At 43.9% G+C, this 22,043-nt stretch overlaps 1 protein-coding gene across 2 annotated transcripts in view; it reads right to left on the bottom strand.

Annotated features, from left to right (window-relative positions):
* PLS1 (plastin 1) overlaps positions 1-22,043 on the bottom strand; it is a 133,395-nt gene that overhangs the window by 95,413 nt on the left and 15,939 nt on the right. The window contains exon 1 of one of the 2 annotated variants that reach the window (XM_058661401.1): positions 83-214. The exons of the other annotated variant lie outside the window; for it this stretch is intronic. The gene's annotated coding sequence lies outside the window, so the exon portion shown is untranslated. Of the gene's footprint in view, positions 1-82; positions 215-22,043 lie in introns of those variants that run through there. 2 annotated transcript variants of the gene reach the window in all.

The raw sequence follows: 22,043 nt of genomic DNA, 5'->3' as shown, positions 1-22,043 counted from the left end.
AACAACATCAGCATTTAGGTCAGTATCATTGTGATTGGACAAGAGAAAAGTTTTGTGGACCCGCTTTTGCAGATCCCCTCACCTGAGACTTGGAGATCCAGAGAAACAACCCAGAAGATTCAGAATTCAGGCTCCCCAAACTGTGTCCATCCACAGGTAATCTTCTGTCCCGGGTAGTGATCGACCAAAGAAAACAAGTGACCAGTAACTCCACACTCGTTACTGCCTACTACCACAGATTTTAATCTCACAAGAACTTGGTCTCTGTAGAAAGGCCAACCTGCGCCGTGGGTGTGGTTTAGAACTATAAAAAACGCAGCAGGCTAAAATTGCAGACATAATCACCACTTTTACTTGATTATAGCTGGAGGACTTAAAATAAACTGCACGATTCATTTTACTCCTCATGTTCCACTTCAGCAAGTTTTCTTCCTATGGAATGAGACCACTTTATCAGTTCCATAGGATTTTGTATGAATTTTTGTAAATTGAAAATCAGATATACAGAGAGGAGGAGAGACAGAGAGGAAGATCTTCTATCCGTTGATTCACTCCCCAAGCAGCTGCAACAGCTGGAGCTGCACTGATCCGAAGCTAGGAGCCAGGAGCCTCTTCCAGGTCCCCTATGTGGGGGCACAGGGTCCCAAGGTCATGGGCCATCTTTACTGCTTTCCCAGGCCACAAGCAGGGAGCTGATTGGGAAGAGGGGCTTCCAGGATTAGAAATGGCGCCCATATTTGATCCCAGCATTTGCAAGGCGAAGACCCCAGCTACTAGAAGCCCCATAAATAATTTTTAAATGGCAATGTTGTGTTTACCATTGGAAACACCCTTATACAATTAAGGATTCACTGTGATTCCCAGAATTAGGAACCTGTGCTTTTAAAAGGGAGGTGGGGAGAGCAGCATATGGCTAACCTTCTGCCTGCACTGTCGGTGCCCATCCCGGCTGCTCCACTTCTAACTCGGCTCCCCACAAGCGGCCTGGGAAAATCAGTGGAAAAGGGTCCAACTGCATGGGCCCCTGTACCCACAATGGCAGACTTGGAAGAAGCTCCTGACTCCTGGCTTCAGCCTTGCCCAGCACCGGCTGTTGAGGTCATCAGGGGAGTGAAACAGCAAATGGAAAATCTCTATCTCACCCTCTCACTCTATTACTCTAGATTTTCAAAACAAAAGCATAAGTCTATTTAAAAACTTTTTAAAACAAAACACTTTTCTCAAAGGCAACTGGGAACATATGAAATAATACAATGTTTAACCTACAGAACACTTCAAAGTTTATGCTTCTACTGCATTTTTTTAAACAAAAACATAGGTTTATTCATAAATAACTATAACTCATTGCCAGTAAGTTCAGTTCATGCTCTGAAAAGGACGTGTAAATCACACTTTATGATGGTTCCATAAAGTAAAGAACCGTTGTTATAAAGCTCCTCAGAAAGCGAAAGAAAAAGATAAGGGTTTGTTGGTTTTTTTTTTTTTCATCTGATAAGCAAGGCATGACCTCTGACATAGGGGTTATGTGGCATCCATCCCATATGCTTACATTCTAGCCCCACACTCCAGCATCCCACTCATGGAGACTCTAGGAGGCAGGAGGTGATGGACCAAGTAGTCGGGTCTCTGCCATCCACCTGGGCCCTGAACTGAGTTCCAGGCTTCTAGCTTCAACCCAGCTCAACCCTAGATCTTCCAGGCATCTGGGGAGTGAACCAGCAGCTGGGACATTCCTCTTTCTCAAATAACTTTTAAATATATATTGCATTATTTCACTTATAAAAAAATTTCTGAAAATGCAAACTACTCCATGGAACAAGGTTGAAGAAGGAATAGAAAGGAAAAGAATATGAGGAATTTTGAGGCATAATTAAACCTTTTATATCTTGATGGCACGGATGATTTCGTGTACAAACACACCTGTCAAAACAGCTAACTTAAATAGGTACAATCTCTTATACATACATTAATCTCAGTGAATGATGAAAATACACGTTTTTAAACATACCAGTTTTACCACCTTGTTTTACACCATAGTGCCTGCATCTGATGCCCAGCTCTGGCTCCTGACTCCAGCTGCCTACTAACACAGACCTTGGGAAGCAACAGTGATGGGTTAAATAACTGGGTTCCTGCCTCTCTCATGAGACATGGATAATACCCTTAGCCGTGGCCCTGGTCTGGCTGCAGCCATTGTGGGCTTTTTGGAGTCTCTCTTCCACTGCAAAACCTTCTCTCTGACTCTCAAGAGAGAGAGAGAGAGAATGGAAGGAGTATGAACTATTAAAGACAAAGCCTACTGAGGCAAATCATCCACATTAATTTGTGAGGTTAAAACAAAAACAAAAACTGGTGGGCCAGGTGTGATGGCTCAATGGCTGAGTCTTCATTTTGTCTGGGATCCCACGTGGCTGACAGTTTGTGTCCCAGCTGCTCCACTTCCCTTCCACCTCCCTGCTTCTGGCCTGAAAAGGCAGTAAAGGAAGGCACAGAGCCTTGGGACCCTGCACTTACATGAGAGACCTGGAAGAGGCTCCTGGCTCCTGGCTTCAGATGAGCTCAGCTCTGACTGATATAGCCATGTGGGGAGTGAAATATGAATGGAGGATCTTTCTCTCTGTCTCCTCTCCATGGATCTGGTCTGCCTTTCCAATAAAAATAAATAGATATAAAAAAAACTGTGGTGATGATTAATAAAATAAACAATAGCTAAGGCTATAGACATCTCAACTTGTTCAGTTTACACAATTCTGATTGAAAATTAAACACGAACAGACTTTCTGCCCTGAGTGCCAACAGTTTTGCAACCAGATCAGCTGCAGAGCTTTCAATAGAAATTTTAAGCAAAACAGAAGAAAGATCATTAAGTATTCCCTTGAAGAACTGTAATAACAGAGGAAACTCAGTTTCACCAGTGTCACCCTGAAGAAAACGGACAAAGTCATGGTTACCAAGAGAACCCTCCAGCCGAAGCAACGGCCGACTGGTCAGCAAAGGACATGGCCTTCGTTTCACAGCAACCTCAAAGGTATTTCACTCTCTGACTTTGTGGGAGGGCAAGAAATGATAACATCTGTCTAGTAGGTGTTTTGAGAAAGTCAGCCAAATGTTTAGCAGAAAAATGTCCAGAAAACTCAGCATGATAAGTGTGATGTTTCTGCTCATTGTTCTTATCAAAGGCAATTTTCTAAGTTTCACTGAGACAACAATGAAACACCCAACTTATGGTCCTGTTCTGGCTCCTATGGACTTATCTTTGTTTACTGATCTTAACAACTCTTTGACGGGCACTCCTTTTTCTTCAGTTAACAACATAAACAAGATCCTATTGACACAACTAACTTACAGGACTCTAATTTATTCAGGGATGGACTAAGTTCCTCGGGATAGTTTGTATCACTGCTTACAAAAATGTCTCGACCATTAAAAAAAAATCATTTCTTGGACTTATCATTTGAGGGGCAAACATAAAGGGAAACAGTTTCTTCACTGCCAAAATGTCTGAAGCAGCAAGGACCACGTCAGGCCCAAAGCTAGGAAGCAGGAACTCATCCAGGTCTTCCTTCCCACCTGCATCATCAGCTGTTGCCCAAAGTACACATTAGCAGCACCCTGGAACTGGGAAACCAACGGATCTCAAACCCAGGCACTCCAACATGCGATGCAGGTGTGTAAATAATGTCTTAACCATTATGTCAAATGCTTGCCTCCTCCCAATATATTTTTATCTTTTAATTCCATTCTCATGAACTCATACTTGTCATATCCTAGTTTCACTTCACAATTTTTTTTTAAAGATTTGTTTATTCTACTTGAAAGTCAGAGAGAGACAGACAGACAAAAGAAATTTTCCATTCACTGGTTCTCTCCCCAAGTGGTTACGATGACCAGAGCTGGGTAGGTCAGATGCCGGGAACTTCTTTCAGGTCTCCCAAATGGGTGCAGGGGCCCAGGGGTTTGGGTCATCCTCTGCTGCTCTTTCAAGCCATCAGCAGGGATGTGGATGGGAAATGGAGCAGCCAGGACATGAACTGGTGCCCATATGTGATGCTGGAGCTGCAGGTGAAAGACTATCTTGCTATACCAACCCCTCACTTAACATTAAGAAATTCCCTATATGTCTAATATATTTTGAAAATATACGCTTTGTGGTTCATAACACTTCGTGTCACAACTGTATAACTACCCCATGATTCATATAAGAATTCATGTTGGTTCTGACAGGACACTGACTCTACAAATAAACGCAAGAAGCATGGAGGTAAATAACCCAGAAGAGGCTTTGGAATGTGACCCACTGGAATACACTTGGCTCGGGTTAGGGCAGACCAGGCTGAGTCGGTTCACGTCATCCACTGGCAAGCCCAAGTGCTGAAACTGTGTGGGGGCCTGGCCGTGTTTGGTTGCGATAAAAAAAAAAAAAAAAAAAAAAAAAAAACAGTACAAAACACAAAATGCCAAGGTGAAATGGCCTGTGCTAGCAGGGAATGCAACACCCGACCAGCACTCCTCCCACTGGTTTAGGTGAGGGACAAGAGTGTGATGGACAGAGCCGGGGAGAGATGCGATACTCATTGGTTCCAATAGAGGTCGGGGCTCAGAAGAGAACCAACCCAGGGGTTAAAACCATCAGCTGATCGGAGTGATGGACGGTGGCGGGCACTGTGCTTACTAGTAGTACATGTAGGAGCCTGGACTGGGAATGCCTCAAAGTTTTTTTTAGGGGGATTCCCCTGAACAAAATGGAGGAATCAAAGCATTAATCAAAAAAAGATGGAAAATGGAGTAGATGAATCAACCACCTCAGCTTTATGCTTGCAGCGGAAAACTGGACAAGGGGAAACCCTAAGACGGACTATGTCAATCAGTGGACTCTGCACCAGCCTCATCATACCTGGACTGTTGCTGATGATATGTTGGAGCTTCTAATTGATCGAGGTGACGCTCTGCTGGCTCTGCCTACAAACCTGAGAGGGCCTCCCTAAGAGGCCGTTGAACTTGAACTGGACAAGTGGGATGATGGACTCTGTATGGTGTAAACTTTTAATTAGGGAACCTCAACGGAACTTGAGCTGTGGTTATGCATCAAGGTGAAGGAATTCATGATGGGGGAAGGGTTTGGGGTGAAGGGGGGGGAATCCCAGTACCTATGAAATTGTGTCATGTAATGCAATGTAATTAATGAATAAATGAATATTTAAAAAAAAAAAAAAAAGAATTCATGTTGGTAACTAAGATGGTCGCCAATATTTACTTTAGAAACAATGCAAAAGTATGATGCATAGATAACATAATTAATGACCTAAACTTCAGTACTTCAAACAAATTCAATTACAGGTTACTGCGTACCTGTTATGTGCAAGATAAGGGACTTCTTTACAGCTCAAGCCTTTGAAAAACTGGCAAATGGCATGGATTCTTTCATTTCAATTCGGTCACTTGGAAACACGAATAGATACCATACTTGTAGCTTGCTTCCTAGGGTAAGCAGGTGTCAGAGCTTGTCATAAATATGTGTTACTGTGGATCACTGAGGAGCTAGGCAGCAGCAGTAGGCAGCTGGAAGGGTATGAGAGAGGAGCAGAGGCAGGGGGCCTGGAGGCAGGCGAGGAGTAAGTGAAAAATAGACTGAAAGCAAAACACACTGCTGAATGAGTGGCCAATTTTGTACCAGCATCATTTTTACCCCAAGTCTAAAATTACACAGAGGCTAACACAGTGTGAATTAACCCCGTCTCCTGCACACTGAGACAAACTCCACGGCAGCTTTGCTGGACGACACAGAAGCCCTGAAACATCTTGGCTGGTGTGCTTTGTTATGAAATCTGTCCCTGAAATGGTTTCCGTTTAGAAACATCCAGTGAAACCACATTTTCTTATGTACATCAATGTTAATGCTCGCTGCCCCGCTGGTATCAATAAGTACTGCTATCTTACTTGTCAAAAAAAGCAAATGACATGTTTATAATAGACAGTAAAATGCTTCACCACACCCCAATCCCCAACCGGTGTAGACAGTACCTTATACTGCAAGAGAGATGTTGTAGATGTTGTTAAGTGCATTCGTTTTGGGATTGGGGCAAATTATCCTGTTTCACCAAGTCAGATCTGATCTAATTACTGAGCCTTTAAACATGGGCACTTGGTGTGGAGGTCAAGCTGCCCCTTGGGATGCCTGTACTCCACACTGGAGCACTTGGGTTCTAGTCGCTCCCACACTTCCGATTCCAGCTCCCCGCCAATGCATATCCTGGGAGGTAGCAGGTGATGGCATTCAGTCGTTCAGTACCTGCCACTTATGTGGAATCTCCAGATTGAGCTCCTGGTTCCTGGCTCTGGTTGGTCTAGCCCCAGCTAGTGCAGATAAATGGAGAATGAATCATCACATGAAGATTTCTCTATCTCTCTTTCTGCCTTTCAAATACAATGAAAACAAATTTTTCAAAAATTAAAGCAGAAATGATTTCCTTGCTGGCTCGGAGAGATGAAACAGAAGGAGGCAGAGGTGGAAGAGAAAAATCCTTGGAGGATGAGAAGTGCCTGACTCACTGTGACTGCCTTTGAAGACAAAGGAAAGGGGCTGCGATTGGGTGACACGAGTGGAAATGGTTGAGCGTTTGCTTAGAGTAAGAAAACAGATGTTGGTCCTCCTGCCCTAAGAACGTGCAATCTGCCAACAACCTGAACGAGCCACGAAAAACAAAAACCACACCTTCCCTTCAATCCCCAAGGAAGGAACATGATCCTGCCGAGGTGCAGATTTTCTCATGATGAGACTTGTGTCAGATTCTGATCTCCAGAACTCTATAGCAATAACATTGTTTTTGTTTTTGTTCAGGCTGATAAACTTGCCGTGATTTATTATGGGAGCAATAAGAAAGCCAGTGTAGGCTGAACTGGTTGCATAGGCTGGAACGGGATGTTCTCACCGCCTTGGTCCTGCAACGTGCACAACAGCCATCATCTTGGAGATGCAGGCAGGAAGCAGAGTGCATTTGGGCACAAGGATCGATGTTGGCTTTGCAATTCTCCCTGAATAAAATTTCTAATAGCATATATAAACATACTGAAAATTAGGCAGATGTAAACTTCAGCAGCTTCCTATGAAAAAACGCTAACAAACAAAACTATCCCACCAATAATTGTGGGCAGCAGTGCCAGTCTTAACCCTTCCCAACAGGCTGGAGCTTAGCGATAACTGGAATAGATAGTAAATGCTACCTAGCAACTGGGTACAGCAGTTCTCATTAGGCTCACAACATCAACCTGTGGAGCAGAGCTGGGGAACATTCAACCACAAAAGCGTTGGGTCAAGGAAACCACCTTAGGCGGTACTCAAAATCCAATCTGTCAGTAGCAGGCTGTTTTCAGTTGATCATTTTGTGTAGTCTGTGAAGGAATGTGTAAATATTCAAACAGCTCCTGGCAGGAAAACCTTCGCCACCCTCTCTTTACAGGTTAGTTTAAATGCAGATTCCTGGGCCGCAACCCCAGCAATTCTCATTCAGAAGTCTTCAGTCTGATTCAGGGTTTTTTTTTTAAACATTTCCCTCTGATGAATAGCTAATATTGTGTATATTCACAGAAGACATGCACATGTTGTTTCAAAGAGATACAGCATGTTTACACACAGCCCTATGTTCACAGCAGCACTGCATCCAATGGCCAAAATATCAGCTCAACCAAGGTGTCTGTTAGCAGAACGGATAAAGAAAATGTGGTATGTACACATCATGGAATATTATTCAGATATAAATAAGCCAGACACAAAAAGACAAATACAGCATGCTCTGCTTTATATGCGAAAGGTAAAACTTACAAAAGAAAAGAAATCAAAAACCACAAGGAAATGATTGTATGCATGAGCAGGGATGCAGAGTTTGAAGCATTTATCAAACCAATGCTTAGGAATGTTATACCATTGTAGTGTTTAACACTTTGCTTTACTTTTTACTTTTTCAATTGCACACTTAAATTACTTTACAATTTCCATCTTTCCATCTGATTATTGTTTATCACCCTGGTCTATATTCCCACTGAACTAGGATCATTTTACATTTTGCTTGTTAATCTCATTTGGTTTTTATTTTTGTTATTTGCTGATCTCTTTTTATGTAATACGAATTAAAAATATGTTATCTCAAAAACTATAAAGAGAGAAAGGAAGCATGGAGGATGGATGGATGGATGGAGAGAGGAGGAAGGAGGAGAGAGGAGAATATCTTTATATTCTTCTAATAATATCTATGAACCATACGGAATCTGCTCTTTGTATTAATATCACAATAACATGAAAAAGGATCAGATGGTAAACACATGTTTCAATAAAGGTCAATACGTATCACAAATTTAAGTGAATGCATTTATTTTGAATATACTTTTATACTTCATGTCTATTATTTGTAACTGCAAATATTGTTTTATGTAAGTATTTTGGTTTAGAATTAGTAGATATATTTGAGACATGATGGCATGCTAATTATGACTTTCTTGGGTATTTTAAAGAATGTATAGCTACTGTTTATTTGAACAAAGTTACATATACACATGTTATATTAAATGAAACTACTGTGCTATTATTAAAACTCTATTATAGTACATTACTTATTACCATCATCTGTGAACTTCCAGAAGAGGTGTATTAAACGCCCCCCCCCCCATAATGTTATGGTGGAATTTATTTCCTCTGTGTAGATTTTGCTTTATATTTTGTAACTAAGGTAACAAAAAGGTGAAACTTAATAAAAAATTAAGATTTTCTAATTCATTAAAAAAAACCTCCTTAGCGTAGCAGAAATGTTAATACACTGAAAGCCTCGCCAAGTCAAGTCTCACCTTGCATGACCTCTGCACACCTGTATCTCATCTCCTGTAACTACATCTTTCACCAAACTGAGAGCCTCCATCAGCAGCAGATAGTGCGTAAAATGGTACCCAAAGGCCTTAACTGCCTGGACACATGAGCTCTGGGGTTCCTTACATGGTTTTTAAAACTTTGGCATAGACATAAAAATTAGAAGTTGAACATAAAATTCAGATTTTTCCTTTCCTCTTTTTTTTTTTTTTCAATTTTTGAATTTTAGATGATGCTTACATAGCTGATCAGGGTAAGGATTGAGGGTCGGGAAAAGTGAGTGTAACCATTGTTTCCAAGTTTTTCATTCCTTTACAAGTTGTTAACATTGTTGACCACAGTGGGGCAGATCAAGGGTTAGGGAAAATTGGATGTGATCTTTGTTTCCAAACTTTCTATTTCTCCTTTCTGTTTCGGAGGGTGGAAGCTCCCCCCACCCCCAGTCCTGGGGTGGCTGGGAGGCTGGGTCCTAATGAGGCATATACTCCCAGGTGGTTTTGATAGTTCTGAGACATTGTCAATCTCATTGATCCAAGTAGGAGGGAACCCTTTCTTTCTGTGTTCATTGGCTGATAGAGTCATCTCAGAGTCTCCATTTGCCCAGGTATTTGCTGGCATCCTTTGGCTGGAGTGTTTGTCCAATTTGTTCTGTCCTCCTTCCTCTGGGATGGTACAGATGTCCCCTGCAGGGCTTGATGGACTGCCATGTCTTCCATGTGGAACTGGGCCAAGGTCCACTGCTCCGTCTTCTCTGCTGAGGAGCACCAGTTGTCACAGGTGGGCCTAGGCCCTGAGCCAGTCGCCAGGTCTTTGAACCCCAGAGGTGGGAGTCCTTGTCCCACCTGAAGGGTGGGTTCTGGGTCCATGAGCCCCAGAGGTAGCGCGTTCAGTTGGGGCCCAGGGCCACCTGGCCCAGGTCCTTAGCCTGCCTGTGTAGTGGGTGCCTAGTCTGTGAGCCCCAAGGGTTCCGGGGAAAGCTGGCCCGGGTCCTTGGCCAGCCTGCGTGGTAGGTGCTGGTTCCATAAGCCCCAGGGGCAGAGGGGCCGGTGGGGTTCCCTTTCCTCTTGTAAAAGCAGGTTATCTGGCAATGAAGAGTCTGAGTTCCCACAGTGGGCGGGGCCGTGGCGCACTGGGCTAGGCAAGGGACAGAGGCAGGAAGCCTTCAGATTTGACCCAGGACTCACCATCCTCTCACAGCCTTCTTTCTGCCACTCCCACTGACTTTAAATACACACCGTGGTCCTGCTGAGAGAACACGCATAGGCGTTTTTCCTGCCTCAGCCACTGGCTGCTTTCTCAGTCCCAAAGCTGCTCTTTGTGGATTAATGGAAAAGTGACAAGTACTGAACCCAAAGTGGCCCAGACTCAGAGAATGAAGGTGACACAGTGAAGGTAAAATAACTCGACAGATGCTTAAAATATCAGGCCAAACGAAAGACAATGCAGCAATACCCTTATGTGGTAACAGGACAAATCTCCGTCACTACGCTGCTCCACTTCCAATCCAACTTCCTGCCAATGTGCTTGGGAGAGCAGCAGAGGACAGCCCACATGCTTGGGCCTCTACACCCACAAGGGAGACTGGGAAGAAGCTCCTGATTCTTAATTCTGGCTTGGCCCAGCCTGGCCCATTGTGGCCATTTGGGGAGTAAATCAGTGAAGGGAAGACCTCTTTCTCTCTCTTTCTATTTGTAACGCTGTCTTTCAAGTAAATAAAATAATCTTTAAAAATATATACAATTTTGAGCCCAGTGTGATCGCCCAGTGGCTAAAGTCCTCACCTCACCTTGCACATGCCACAATCCCATATGGGTACCAGTTCATGTCCTGGTTGCTCCACTTCCCATTTAGGTCCCAGTTTGTGGCCTGAGAAAGCAGCCAGACAGCCCAAAGCCTTGGAACTCTGCACCCATGTGGAAGATCCAGAAGTTCGTGGCTCCTGGCTTCAGATCAGCTAAGTTCTGGCACTGGCAACCACTTGTAAACCAGTGGATTTTTATCTTTGTCTCTCCTTCTCTCTGTAAATTTGACTTCCTAATATATATAATTTCACAACACACTTACTTTTAATTTATATGCAAAACAAATTAAAATGCCTTTTGTTTCTGAAGAGACCTGATAGTCCCCTTCATTTAGCAAGGATCTCTAGGGTACAGAAAGACTGGGAGGAAAACTATCACCTACTTGGGTTCACAGTCAAGTTACCGTAAAAGTCTGCAAAGCTCTTTTCTTATCTTGACTCCATGATTATTTACATGTACAATGTGCTGGTTGAAGACACTGCTATGCCACCATCAAGTAGCTGCCAGCAGCCAGAGCCTTGCCCTACGGGCACAAGGCTGGGACCTTTGAATCCCTGGTCTCTGCCCACTCTATAACGCTGCCCAGTCAGTGTCAACGTAAGTATTTGTTGTCGGAATTGTTTCTCCCCCTTTGAAACACCTTCTCTTCCAAGGCCAGAATTTAAATGGTAAAATAAAATATATCTGATCTTGTTCCTCTTTTCCACTCAGAAGCTTCCTAGCATACATATAAACTCTGTACTTCTTTCTCTTTCTTTCAACAACAGCCAGAAATAAACAAATAGGTAAAAGTTAAATGGGGGTAAATTCTAAGTAGCCCACAAAGAATCTTTCACAGCTATATTGAGCTGAAGAACAATGAAGTAGAGCCGATGTTTTATCTACAATGCAACCCCTGCTTCAGTGATCAGCAAAGGACCCCTGTAGAACATGATTTCTGATCAGGATATGGTTGTAATCTCACTTGGCACGAGTGTGGACTGAAGCACCAAACCAGGCCAGACTCCAACACCATCTGGTGTTCTGGAGGACCAGGGGAGATGTGTGACAGACTAGGCTAGGTCTCAGCCCTTACGTTACCATGTGTGAGCTATATGGAGGTATGGAAGAGCCGTGGCTGGGTCGAAACATCCAACAGTAAGAACCAGATTGGGCTGAAGGCCAGTCACGAAAAGCCACTGTTCCTGCTAGGACAGGAGGTGAACTGAGTAGGGCTAGCTCATGGACCCACTGGTACGCGCAAAATCTGGCACTGGGAGAGTTTCTGATGGAGGAGCCTGGACAACTTCTCTGGCAGAACACAGTCCCTGCAGGTAAGCGCAAGAAGCACAATAGGAAAAAGCCCAGAACAGGCAATGGAAATTATCCCACTGGCATGCATATGGCATGGGCTGGGAGCGGACCAGGCTGAACCTGTTCACATCACCCGCTGGCGAATCCGAGCACCAGAACAGAGTGCGGGCTGAGTCAAGTTCGGTTGCAACACATACCAGTCAGTGCATATTAAGAAATGCTGGGCCCGGCGGCGTGGCCTAGCAGCTAAAGTCCTCGCCTTGAATGCCCCGGGATCCCATATGGGCGCCGGTTCTAATCCCGACAGCTCCACTTCCCATCCAGCTCCCTGCCTGTGGCCTGGGAAAGCAGTTGAGGACGGCCCAATACATTGGGACACTGCACCCGTGTGGGAGACCTGGAAGAGGTTCCTGGTTCCCGGCCTCGGATCGGCGCAGCATCGGACCGTTGCGGCTCACTTGGGGAGTGAATCATCGGACGGAAGATCTTCCTCTCTGTCTCTCCTCCTCTCTGTATATCTGGCTTTCCAATAACAATAAATCTTTAAAAAAAAAAAGAAATGCTAAGGTGAGGTAAGCCATACCAGATGTGGTTGCAGCGCCCAAACAGCACATGTGATAATCAGGGGGAGGAGGCAAAGCTGCAGGGGAATGTGGGCTCCCCTGCTGGACAACTACTTCCATTGGAAAGCGTGAGTCGGGATGGGGGCAGATCAGACTAGGCAGGGCTGTTACACCTGTGGGCCTCATGTGAGCTAGATAAGGAAAGGGCCATGGTGGGCTGACTGTTCCAACTGGTGCAAGCAAAAATTAGAGTGGGTGAGGGTTGGTTGGGCTTAGCCGCAGCATTAGCTGGCAGAGGCTGGCACTGAGAGCTAATTCTGTCAAGTCAAATGCCAGAACGACCCGGAGAGTGAATAATCTGGGAGTGGGTGTGGCCTAGAAGGGTAATAGTGGGAACCTCCCTCGGGGTTACCACTCTCACAGGACAGCAAGAAAACCAGGACAGGGTGAGGGGTGGCTAGACAGAAAGGCACCTGCCAGAAGGTGTATGGGGAGCATAGTAGGTTGGTTGGGTTGAACTAGGCTTCAATGCCCATTGACATGTGCGAGAGCTAAATGGGATGTGGGACAGACTGGACAAGCCTGCAGTGCATACTAGCAAGCATGGGAACCAGTGTAGGGGGCAGAACTCGTGGGGGGTTTTGGGGAGTCGCCCCAACTAGGCTGCAACTCCAACTGGTTTGCATGAGGGCTGAGTATGAAGTGGGTAGGATCGAGCTGGACTACGACACCTGTTGGTCCACCTGGAAGACAGGGCTGGAAACAGAACAGACCCAGCAATCACAATGACCAGCATGTGCACAAGCTGATTGGTGTGACAGACGGTGTTGAACTCTGTACTAGCAAACTCATGCAATAATCAGGTCTGGGATCATCTCAGGTGAAGTTTCTCTGGAGATCCCTCCAATTGAACTGCTGATCTTAGAACCCCAACCATGAAGAGACTGTCAGCTAGTGGACTCTGAATAGGTTTCATTGCGATTGGAACTATGAGATTGGCAGCAATCCAGAACTGATGAACTATCAAAACTGTTTGAGCAGGACCCTCGGAGCGCGCCTCCCGTTGTGGATCTGGGATGGGTGGGAGGTTGGGTGGGGCTTTTCCCTTTGTTACTCCTCTAACCCCAGATACAGAGAAAAATGATATTAGTGTGGAAACAATGGTATTACCCTCTTTCACCCTGTAGCCCTTGGCCCTTTGTGCCCTAATCAACTAAGTAAGATTATTAAAATATAGTTTAAAACAAAGAACATGATTTGTAGGTTATGAAGCACTTTTCCATAAGCTGTCACCTACAACAGCACATTTTGTATACTCTAGACACAAATGCAATGTTTGGGCAGCAGGAATCATTCCACTGAAAATCCAGCCCCGCCTTGCTTCTCAGAGTCATTTCAATTAGTTCAGAAAAGGGGAAGATTTCAGAATTCTGTTTAGCCTTGAAAAGAGTACGAGTTGATAATCTGTTGCCAGGGACAGAAACATGTTAAAATTAAACCCGTGAAAGATATTAGAACACTTAATCACTCAATTCCCCTTTTTCAATTGCACATTTGCTTTTCAGGAAAAACGCCACTTGTATTTTCTTTCAGTGTAATGACAAAACCAGGTAAACTGCTTTCGTGGATGTATTTCAGAACCTACAGAAGCATAAAATCATTAGGGGATTCGGCTCTTGAGTCAGAAGTCTCGAATACAGACTGTATTTCTTACTACCTGTATTATTTTCGGCAAATCTTTGACCCAGGTCTTGATTTCTCCTAGGCAAAAAAAAAAAATAATAATAATAGTGATAATACCAGCTTCACGGTTTCAGAGAGAATTAAATATCTGAGTAATTTTTGGAAGATTTATTTATTTTAATTCACAGAGAGAAAGAGAGACAGAAAGATCTTCCATCCACTGGTTTCACTCCCCCAAATGGCCACAATGGCTAGAGCCTGAGCCGATCTGAATCCAGGAGCCAGCAGCTTCTTCTGGGTTTCCCATGTGGGTGCAGGGTCCCACTGCTTTCCCAGGTCAGAAGCAGAGAACTGGATGGGCAGTGGAGCAGCCAGGATGCAAACCAGTGCCCACATGGGATGCTGGCACATCCAAGCACAGGATTAGCCAACTGAGCCATCAGGCTGGTCACATAAAATTTTTTTAAAAAAAATAGGACTCTTACATCTCACATTGAAGTACCGAGGCTTAAATGCCAAGTCCATTTCCAATTCCTACATCCAGCAAACACAAACCCTGGAGGAGACAGGTGATGGCTCAAGTAGCTGGGCTACTGCCATCGTGTGAGAGACCTAGATTGGGTTCCTGGATTCAGCATGGGCCAGTCCTGGACTTTGTGAACATTGTGGTAGTGAAGTAGTGGATGGAAGCTCTGTCTTGCTTTCTCTCTGTGTGTGTCTCTTTCTCTAAACTAGATAATCAAATGCTTTAAAAAGAAAAAAAGGAAAGTGGTGCAAAAGACAGTTATTGTTCACTGAATACCCATGTGGTACCCATTACTTCTGGTCCCTCCCACTAAAGCAAGGTCACATGATTCATTCTCGCCAATAGGTTGTGAGTGGAAGCAAAGGTGTCTCTTCACAGTTGGAATGCGATCCTCCTGTTCTCTTTCTCCTGTTGGGAGCATTTGGAATGTCCATGTAAAGAGGAAAAAATTCCCCAAATCATCGCATCTTCGATGTCTGACTCTTTGCACAAAGAACAACCAGGCTGCAGAACAGCCAGTGCGCAGTGACATTGTGGATGAGCAAGAAATCAAAGGCAATTTCAAGGTCCCCTTGTTACTGCTGACCAGACCACCCTCTTAAGGCTAACAGAGAAAGTCTGATAGCCTGAGAATGCGGAAAAAAATCTTTGTACTACGTGGTAATGGACCAGCTCCTGCAGTTAACAAGATTGGGCAGAACGAGCAGGGACATTTTCGATGCCTTCCTCAAACCAGTATCGCGAAGACCCCTCTACTTCAAGTGCTGCCACGGATGTATGCGCAGATCTGCTTCTATTTAAAGAAGAGTACTGAAAACCCAATCCTGTCTGGCACTCATTCAGTATCCACTGTGTCACAGTTGAGCTGGCTGAGATGCTGAGGTCGGGTGCCACTGACCAATGCAAGAGCCTGGGCTCCAAGTATTTCATTCCCGCAGGGCTCCTTGCCTTCTTCATGACCTTTGAGCTTCACTTTCAGGAGACGTGTCGGGAGGTTACACCTGCGCAGCGAGGTGATGGTGTTAGTGCCTAGGGAAAAATTGGCTCAGTTCTCTTCTGTAAACAGCTGACGGATAGACTGTTCCTTGAACCGGCTGATTTCAGCAAGGCTATAAGCACAGAGAAAAGCTATCTCCTCTGGCTGGCAATAAAATCATCCAGTAAGATAAAGACTCAGGCCTGGGTCCTTCAGCCTTGGAAACTCTGGAGCTGGCAGGCAGCAAAGTACAAGCCTCCCCAGCCCCAGGTTCAAATCTCAGCTCTGTTCCCAACAAGCCATGTGACTCAGGTCAACTGACACAGCCTCTCCTGGTCTTGGCTCCTCTTCTGCTTCACAGGTATTTGGGAAGATGACCAGACTTGGAGGAACTCAACCTACATTGGACACTTACTGCTGAAAAGCTGTGGAATTTTCTAAACATTAATGTCACATAGTATTAACATCACTGCAGGCAAAGCAACATTCTCTGCTGCTCTACAGTGAAAAATATACCTCCAGCTTTCCTCCTAGTTACATGTTATCCAATGAGAATAACAGAAATAAATTCTGTTACTTAGCCTGATCATCTTCTGGTGTAATCTGTCCTTGCCAGGAGAATATATCTAGACAAAAATTTCTGCTCATCTTTCATGAGCAGTTGAGTTTTTAAAAATTCCTAAGAATTTTCTGCCAACCACATTCTGCTAACTTCCAATTCTGATCATGCATTTTTATAATCTAAGTAAGTTGCTTTGGTATTAAAACTCAACGTGGGCACAGGGTATTTATTTTTTAAAGTTTCAGACAAATTCCAACAGAGAGATCTCTTGCAACACACCTGACCACTATTACTTAAAACTCAAAATTATAAAAAGAAAGAAAGAGAAAGAAAGAGCCATCAATCAATCTGGAATTGTCACAGCCAGAGGATCTTCAGAAGACACAACCATGAAATGTATCACGGTATTCTAGATGGGATCCTGGACTAGAAAACAAAATTTGGGTAAAAAAAAGAAGGAAATATGAAAAAATGTAAGAATAACATAACAATATTGGCTCACTAATTTTAACAAATATAGCACACTATGTAAAATGCTAACAATAGGGTAAACTGTATGTAAGTGCAGGGGCATATGGGAACACTCTTTGCCTGTGTGCTTAATTTGCCTATGTGCTTAATCCTAAACTTCTGAAAAGTAAAGGTTATCCATAATAATAAGATGCAAACACAATGAGAAATCACTTGATAATTCTAATAAAATGTCTACAGTTAGAAAGCCAGATAATAAGTATTTGCAAAGCAGTGGAGAAACTAAGAACCTTCAAACACAGTTGGTGTTAACTGTGGCAGTTCCTTGAAACGTTAACTGAAGAATTACCATGTGACCTGGCAGTTTCCTGTATGGGTACTACATATGCCAAGAGAAATGAAAAAGAATGCTCCCCCCAAATTAGCTTGCAAATGTTCACAGCAGAGTTATTCATAATTGAAAAAGCAGGAGGGGCAGCGCTTTGACATAGAGGTAAAATTGCCACCTGTGGCACACGCACTCCATATGGGTTCCAGTCTGAGTCCCTGCTGCTCCCCTTTCTATTCAGCACCCTGCTATTGACCAGGGAAGACAGCAGATAGCCCCGGTTGCTTGGGCCCCTGCACCCACTTGGGAGATCTGGATGGAAGAGGCTGCTGCTTCCTGGCTTTGGACTGGCCCCACTCTGGCCGTTGTGGCCATTTGGGAAGTGAACCAGTGGTAGAAGATTTCTCTGTCTCTTCCTCCTCTCTCTCTCTCTCTGTAACTCTGCTTTTCAAAAGATAAATCAATCTTTAAAAAAAAAAACACTCATGAATGGATAAATGGATGTTTTTAAAAGTGGTAAACCCATACAACAGAATATTACAGTCATCAAAAGAACTGCAATATTGATACATGGTAGCAAGTGGAGGGACCTTGAAAACATTATGTTAAATGAAATAAACCAGTCACAAAAGGTTACCCATTCCACTGATGTGAAATCTCCAAACAAGGCAAATCTATAGAGACAGAGAGAGTACTTGTGATTCTTGCCTTGGCGTGGAGGAGACAGAGGTAGGAATTGAGGAATGAGGCAAATGCACAGAGTTGTAGGAATGTTCTAAAACTGGCTGTACACTTTAAAAAAAAAAAAAGAACATAGAATTGGGGGCTTGTGCAGTGATTAAGATACCACTCGGGACACATACATCCAATTCTGGAGGAGCTCGCTGGAGGCTCCACTCCCAATTTCTGCATCTTATTAATTTACGAGGCAACGAGTGGCAGCTAAAGCAGTCAGGTCCCTGCTGAACACATGGAAATCCTGAACTGAGTTCCTGGCTCCCGGCTTTGGACTGGCTTAGCCTCAGTCATCATAAGCATTCAGAGCACAAACCAGCAGATGGAAGCACTTGCTCTCCCTCTATCTCCATTGCACGGAGACAATTAACCAAAAAACTGTGATATACACCAAGACCACTGAAAAAACACCAGAAGGTCTATTCAAGTCAAAGACTGACAAAGTGTGGTGATATGAAACCTTCAATGTCCTTAAAATCACTTTAAGGACTTGCAGGAATTTTCTTTTAAGATTTATTTCTTTTTATTGGCAAGGTAGATTTACAGAGAGAATAGAGAAAAAGATCTTCCATCTGCTGGTTCATTTCCCTAGTGACCATTTCCCAACGGCCAGAGCCGAGCTAGTCCAAAGCCAGGAGCCAGGGGGCTCCTCCAGGTCTCCCAAGTGGGTGCAGGGTCCCAAGGCTTTGGGCCATCCTTGACTGCTTCCCCAGGCCACAATCAGGGAGCTGAATGGAGAGCGGAGCAGCCAGGACATGAACTGGCTTCTACATGGGATCCTGGGCTTGAAAGGTGAGAATTTAGCCCTGATTTATTGGGATATTAAAGTTTGTATTACACTGCTTGCTTGAGCTTGACAGAACAAAGGAAACATTGGTATATACAGATTTTTTTAAAATGAACTTTGATATCCTTTTAAGATTAAGTGAACTACATGTACAAGTGCCCCCTTAAGGATGGGTGCAAACTATCTGTACTGATGTTTAATAGTAAATTAACTTGCAAAATGGGTTTCACTGTGTTCCCTTTTGCACACAGCTTCAGAATGTAGTCATTTCATCTAAATTACTATAAAATTACAATGATTTCAGTTTTCCTAGTATTTATTTTCCCAGTCACATGAGAAATATAATATTAACCTTGCACAAATACTTCCTCTAGGGCTCAAGCTCCCACAGTAAAAATTCATATCACATAAGGAAAACAAAACTGTAAAATATCTACTTCATATTTTTACCTCAGATATTCCAAAATATGTACTAACAAGAAATCTAATCACTTAGAGAAAAAAGTTTTTAAGTTTTTTTTATTAAATTTATTTTATTTTTTGATGATGATTACATGGTGATCAGGGTGGAAAGGATTAAGGGTTAGGGAACAGTGGGTGAAATCATTGTTTCCTAATTCTCCATTTCTTGTTTCTGGGGGAAGAGGAGAGATAAAGAGGGAAGCCACACCCAGCCTCCCAAATGTCCCTGTACCCAGGAATGGGGAACCCCCACCCAGTATCAACCCAGGGTCCTGCTCTAGTGCATGTTCTGAGGGTTCTGACCAAGTGACTTGGATATTTCTGAAGTGCTGTCGATTTCACCAATGCAAGAGGAGGCATCCCTCCCCAGTGTCCACCGGCTGCCATAGTCGACCTCAAGTCTCCTCTCATCCAGATCTTTGCTGTCATCATTTGCTGGGGTAGTTGTCCAATTTGCTCTGTTCTCCTTCCCCTGCGAAGGTACCAAATGGGCTGCCATATTCTCCGCGTGCATCAGTGTCTGCGCCCACTGCTCCTCTTTCACTCATGGGCAGGTTCAAGGACCAGGGACAGGCAACATGAGCCCTGCCAGATGTCCCATCCCTAAGGGCTCATGAACCCGGTGCCCTCCTCGCAGGCAGGCCCCAGGACCCAGGCCAGGTTACCCAAGCACTGCCTGATCCCCTACCCTCTATGGCTCACAAATTAAGTGTTGTGGTGTTTTGTTTGTTTGTTTATTATAAGTTGCAAAAAGAGGAGAGACAGAGATCTGCCATCTGCTGGTTCACACCCCACAAAGCCACCAAGAGCCAAAGCTGACCAAGCCAAACAAGGAGCCAGAAGTTTCTTCTAGGTCTCCAACATGGGAGCAGGATCCCAAGCTCTTGGGCCATCTTCCACTGCTTTTCCCAGGGTCATTAGGAGGAAAGTAGATCACACACCAACTGGTGCCCACATGGGCAGACCACCATGGGCTTCACCTGCTCCACCTCAGTGCTGGCTTGTAAAGCCTTTTAAAGGATTCATTTGATTATTTTGAAAGGCATGATGACAGAGAGGGTGGAGTGGGGACGGGCAACAGAGAGACATCTTCTATCCCTTGGTTCACTGACTAACCAAATGGTGACAGATTAGCAGGCCAGGTCAAAGGCAGGAAACAGAAGCCAGATCTTCACCCAGGTCTCCTACAAGCATGGCAGGGTCCCAAGCATCTGAGCTATCCTCCACCTCTTTCCTAAGGCAGGAGTTGCATCAGAAGCAGAGCATCCAGGACTTCAGCTGGTGCTCGGCCATCGGATGCTGGCATCGCAAACAGTAGCTTAACCCTCTGAGCCACAGCGCTGGCCCCAAGAGCAAAACTTTTTAATATTTTGACCATGCTGATCAAGTTTTATTTTACAAAACCAAGGACTGATTATTATTAATGCAGAGAAATGTACAATCTTATGTAGGATAAAGTAAATTTCAGTTCTTCCTTCACTTAAGTGCAAGAAAAATAGGTATCCAAGCTTCTACTAGACTGTAATTTTTTTATACTACTAATTTCCTAGGAAATTAAGAAGATTCCTCATTTACATGGATTCCAGAGTTTTTTGTATCAATAGAAACTTACCTTTCACTTGCATTTTTCCCTGAACTTTCTGAAACATGCACTAATATTTCCTGGAGTACATAAACATTCTCCTACTCATTTTGAATCTCTCTTAAAACATGCAAAAAGTCTTTTAATAGGAATGTTATCTCAATCTATCTGAGTCAGTTTATTTTAGAAGCTAACCAGTTTTGTATGCAAGTATTATCTATATGCAAATCACTATTAATACATATTATTATTTTATATCATTCATTTAGAATGCATATTTAGTTTACTTTTTTTAAGTTTACTTATGTATTTGAAATGCAGAATGATAAATGGTGGGAGAGAACAAAGACAGCTTTTCTACCCACTGACTCAGTTTCCAAATGGCCACAATGCAGGAGGCTGGGCCAATCTAAAACCAGGAGCCTGGAGCTTCTTCTGGGTTTCTCATACAATTGCAGTGACCTAAGCACTTTCTTCCACTGCTTTCCCAGGTCATTAGCAGGAAGCTTGATCAGAGGTGGAACAGGGCCTGGCGCAGTCGCCTAGTGACTAAGGTGCTTGCTTTGCATGCGCCGGGATCCCATATGGGCACTAGTCCATGTCCCAGCAGCCCAGCTTCCCGTTTAGCTCTCTGCTTGTGGGCTGGGCAAGCAGTAACGAAAGCAGGATGGAAAATCTTCCTCTCTGTCTCTCCTTTCTGTATATCTGAGTTTCCAATAAAAAATAAATAAGTCTTAGGAAAAAAAAAAAAGTGAAGCAGCTGGGACTTGAACTGTTGTCCAATTGGGATACCAGCAGATGTAAAGCAAGGACTTTAGCCATTAGGCCATGGTGCTGGGCCCACTCCAGGTCTCTTGTATTGTACCAGCCAGTATATATTTGAGGACTGAACTAGTGCTTGAGAGTTCTCTCTGTATAACTATCTTTGCCTTTCACATAATTAGTTTTTTAAAAAGACATCTTTTGAGGGCCCAGCGTGGTGTCTAGCGGCTAAAGTCCTCACCTTGAATATGCCGGATCCCATATGGGCACCAGCTCTAATCCTGGCAGCTCCACTTCCCATCCAGCTCCCTGCTTGTGGCCTGGGAAAGCAGTCGAGGACGGCCCAAAGCCTTGGGAGCCTGTGCCCACGTGGGATACGTGGAAGAGGCTCTGGGCTCCTGGCTTTGGATCAGCTTAGCTCCAGCCGTTGCGGCCGCTTGCGGAGTGAAGCTGTGGATGGAAGATCTTCCTCTCTGTCTCTCCTTCTCTCTGTAAATGTGACTTTCCAATAAAAATCAATAAATCTTTTTTAAAATTTTTAAAAATAAACATATATGCTAGCGTAAAACCTTCTGAATTCTATGCATTCAAGGGGTCTTCAGAAAGTTCATGAAAATATGAACTATGAAAAACTATGCATAGGTTTCAAAATATTTT

This window comes from Ochotona princeps, chromosome 3 (assembly GCF_030435755.1).
Source record: "Ochotona princeps isolate mOchPri1 chromosome 3, mOchPri1.hap1, whole genome shotgun sequence".
Taxonomy (NCBI): domain Eukaryota; kingdom Metazoa; phylum Chordata; class Mammalia; order Lagomorpha; family Ochotonidae; genus Ochotona; species Ochotona princeps.
The sequence above is the reverse complement of the archived record's forward strand: the minus strand, read 5'-3'. Positions and strand labels throughout refer to the sequence as shown.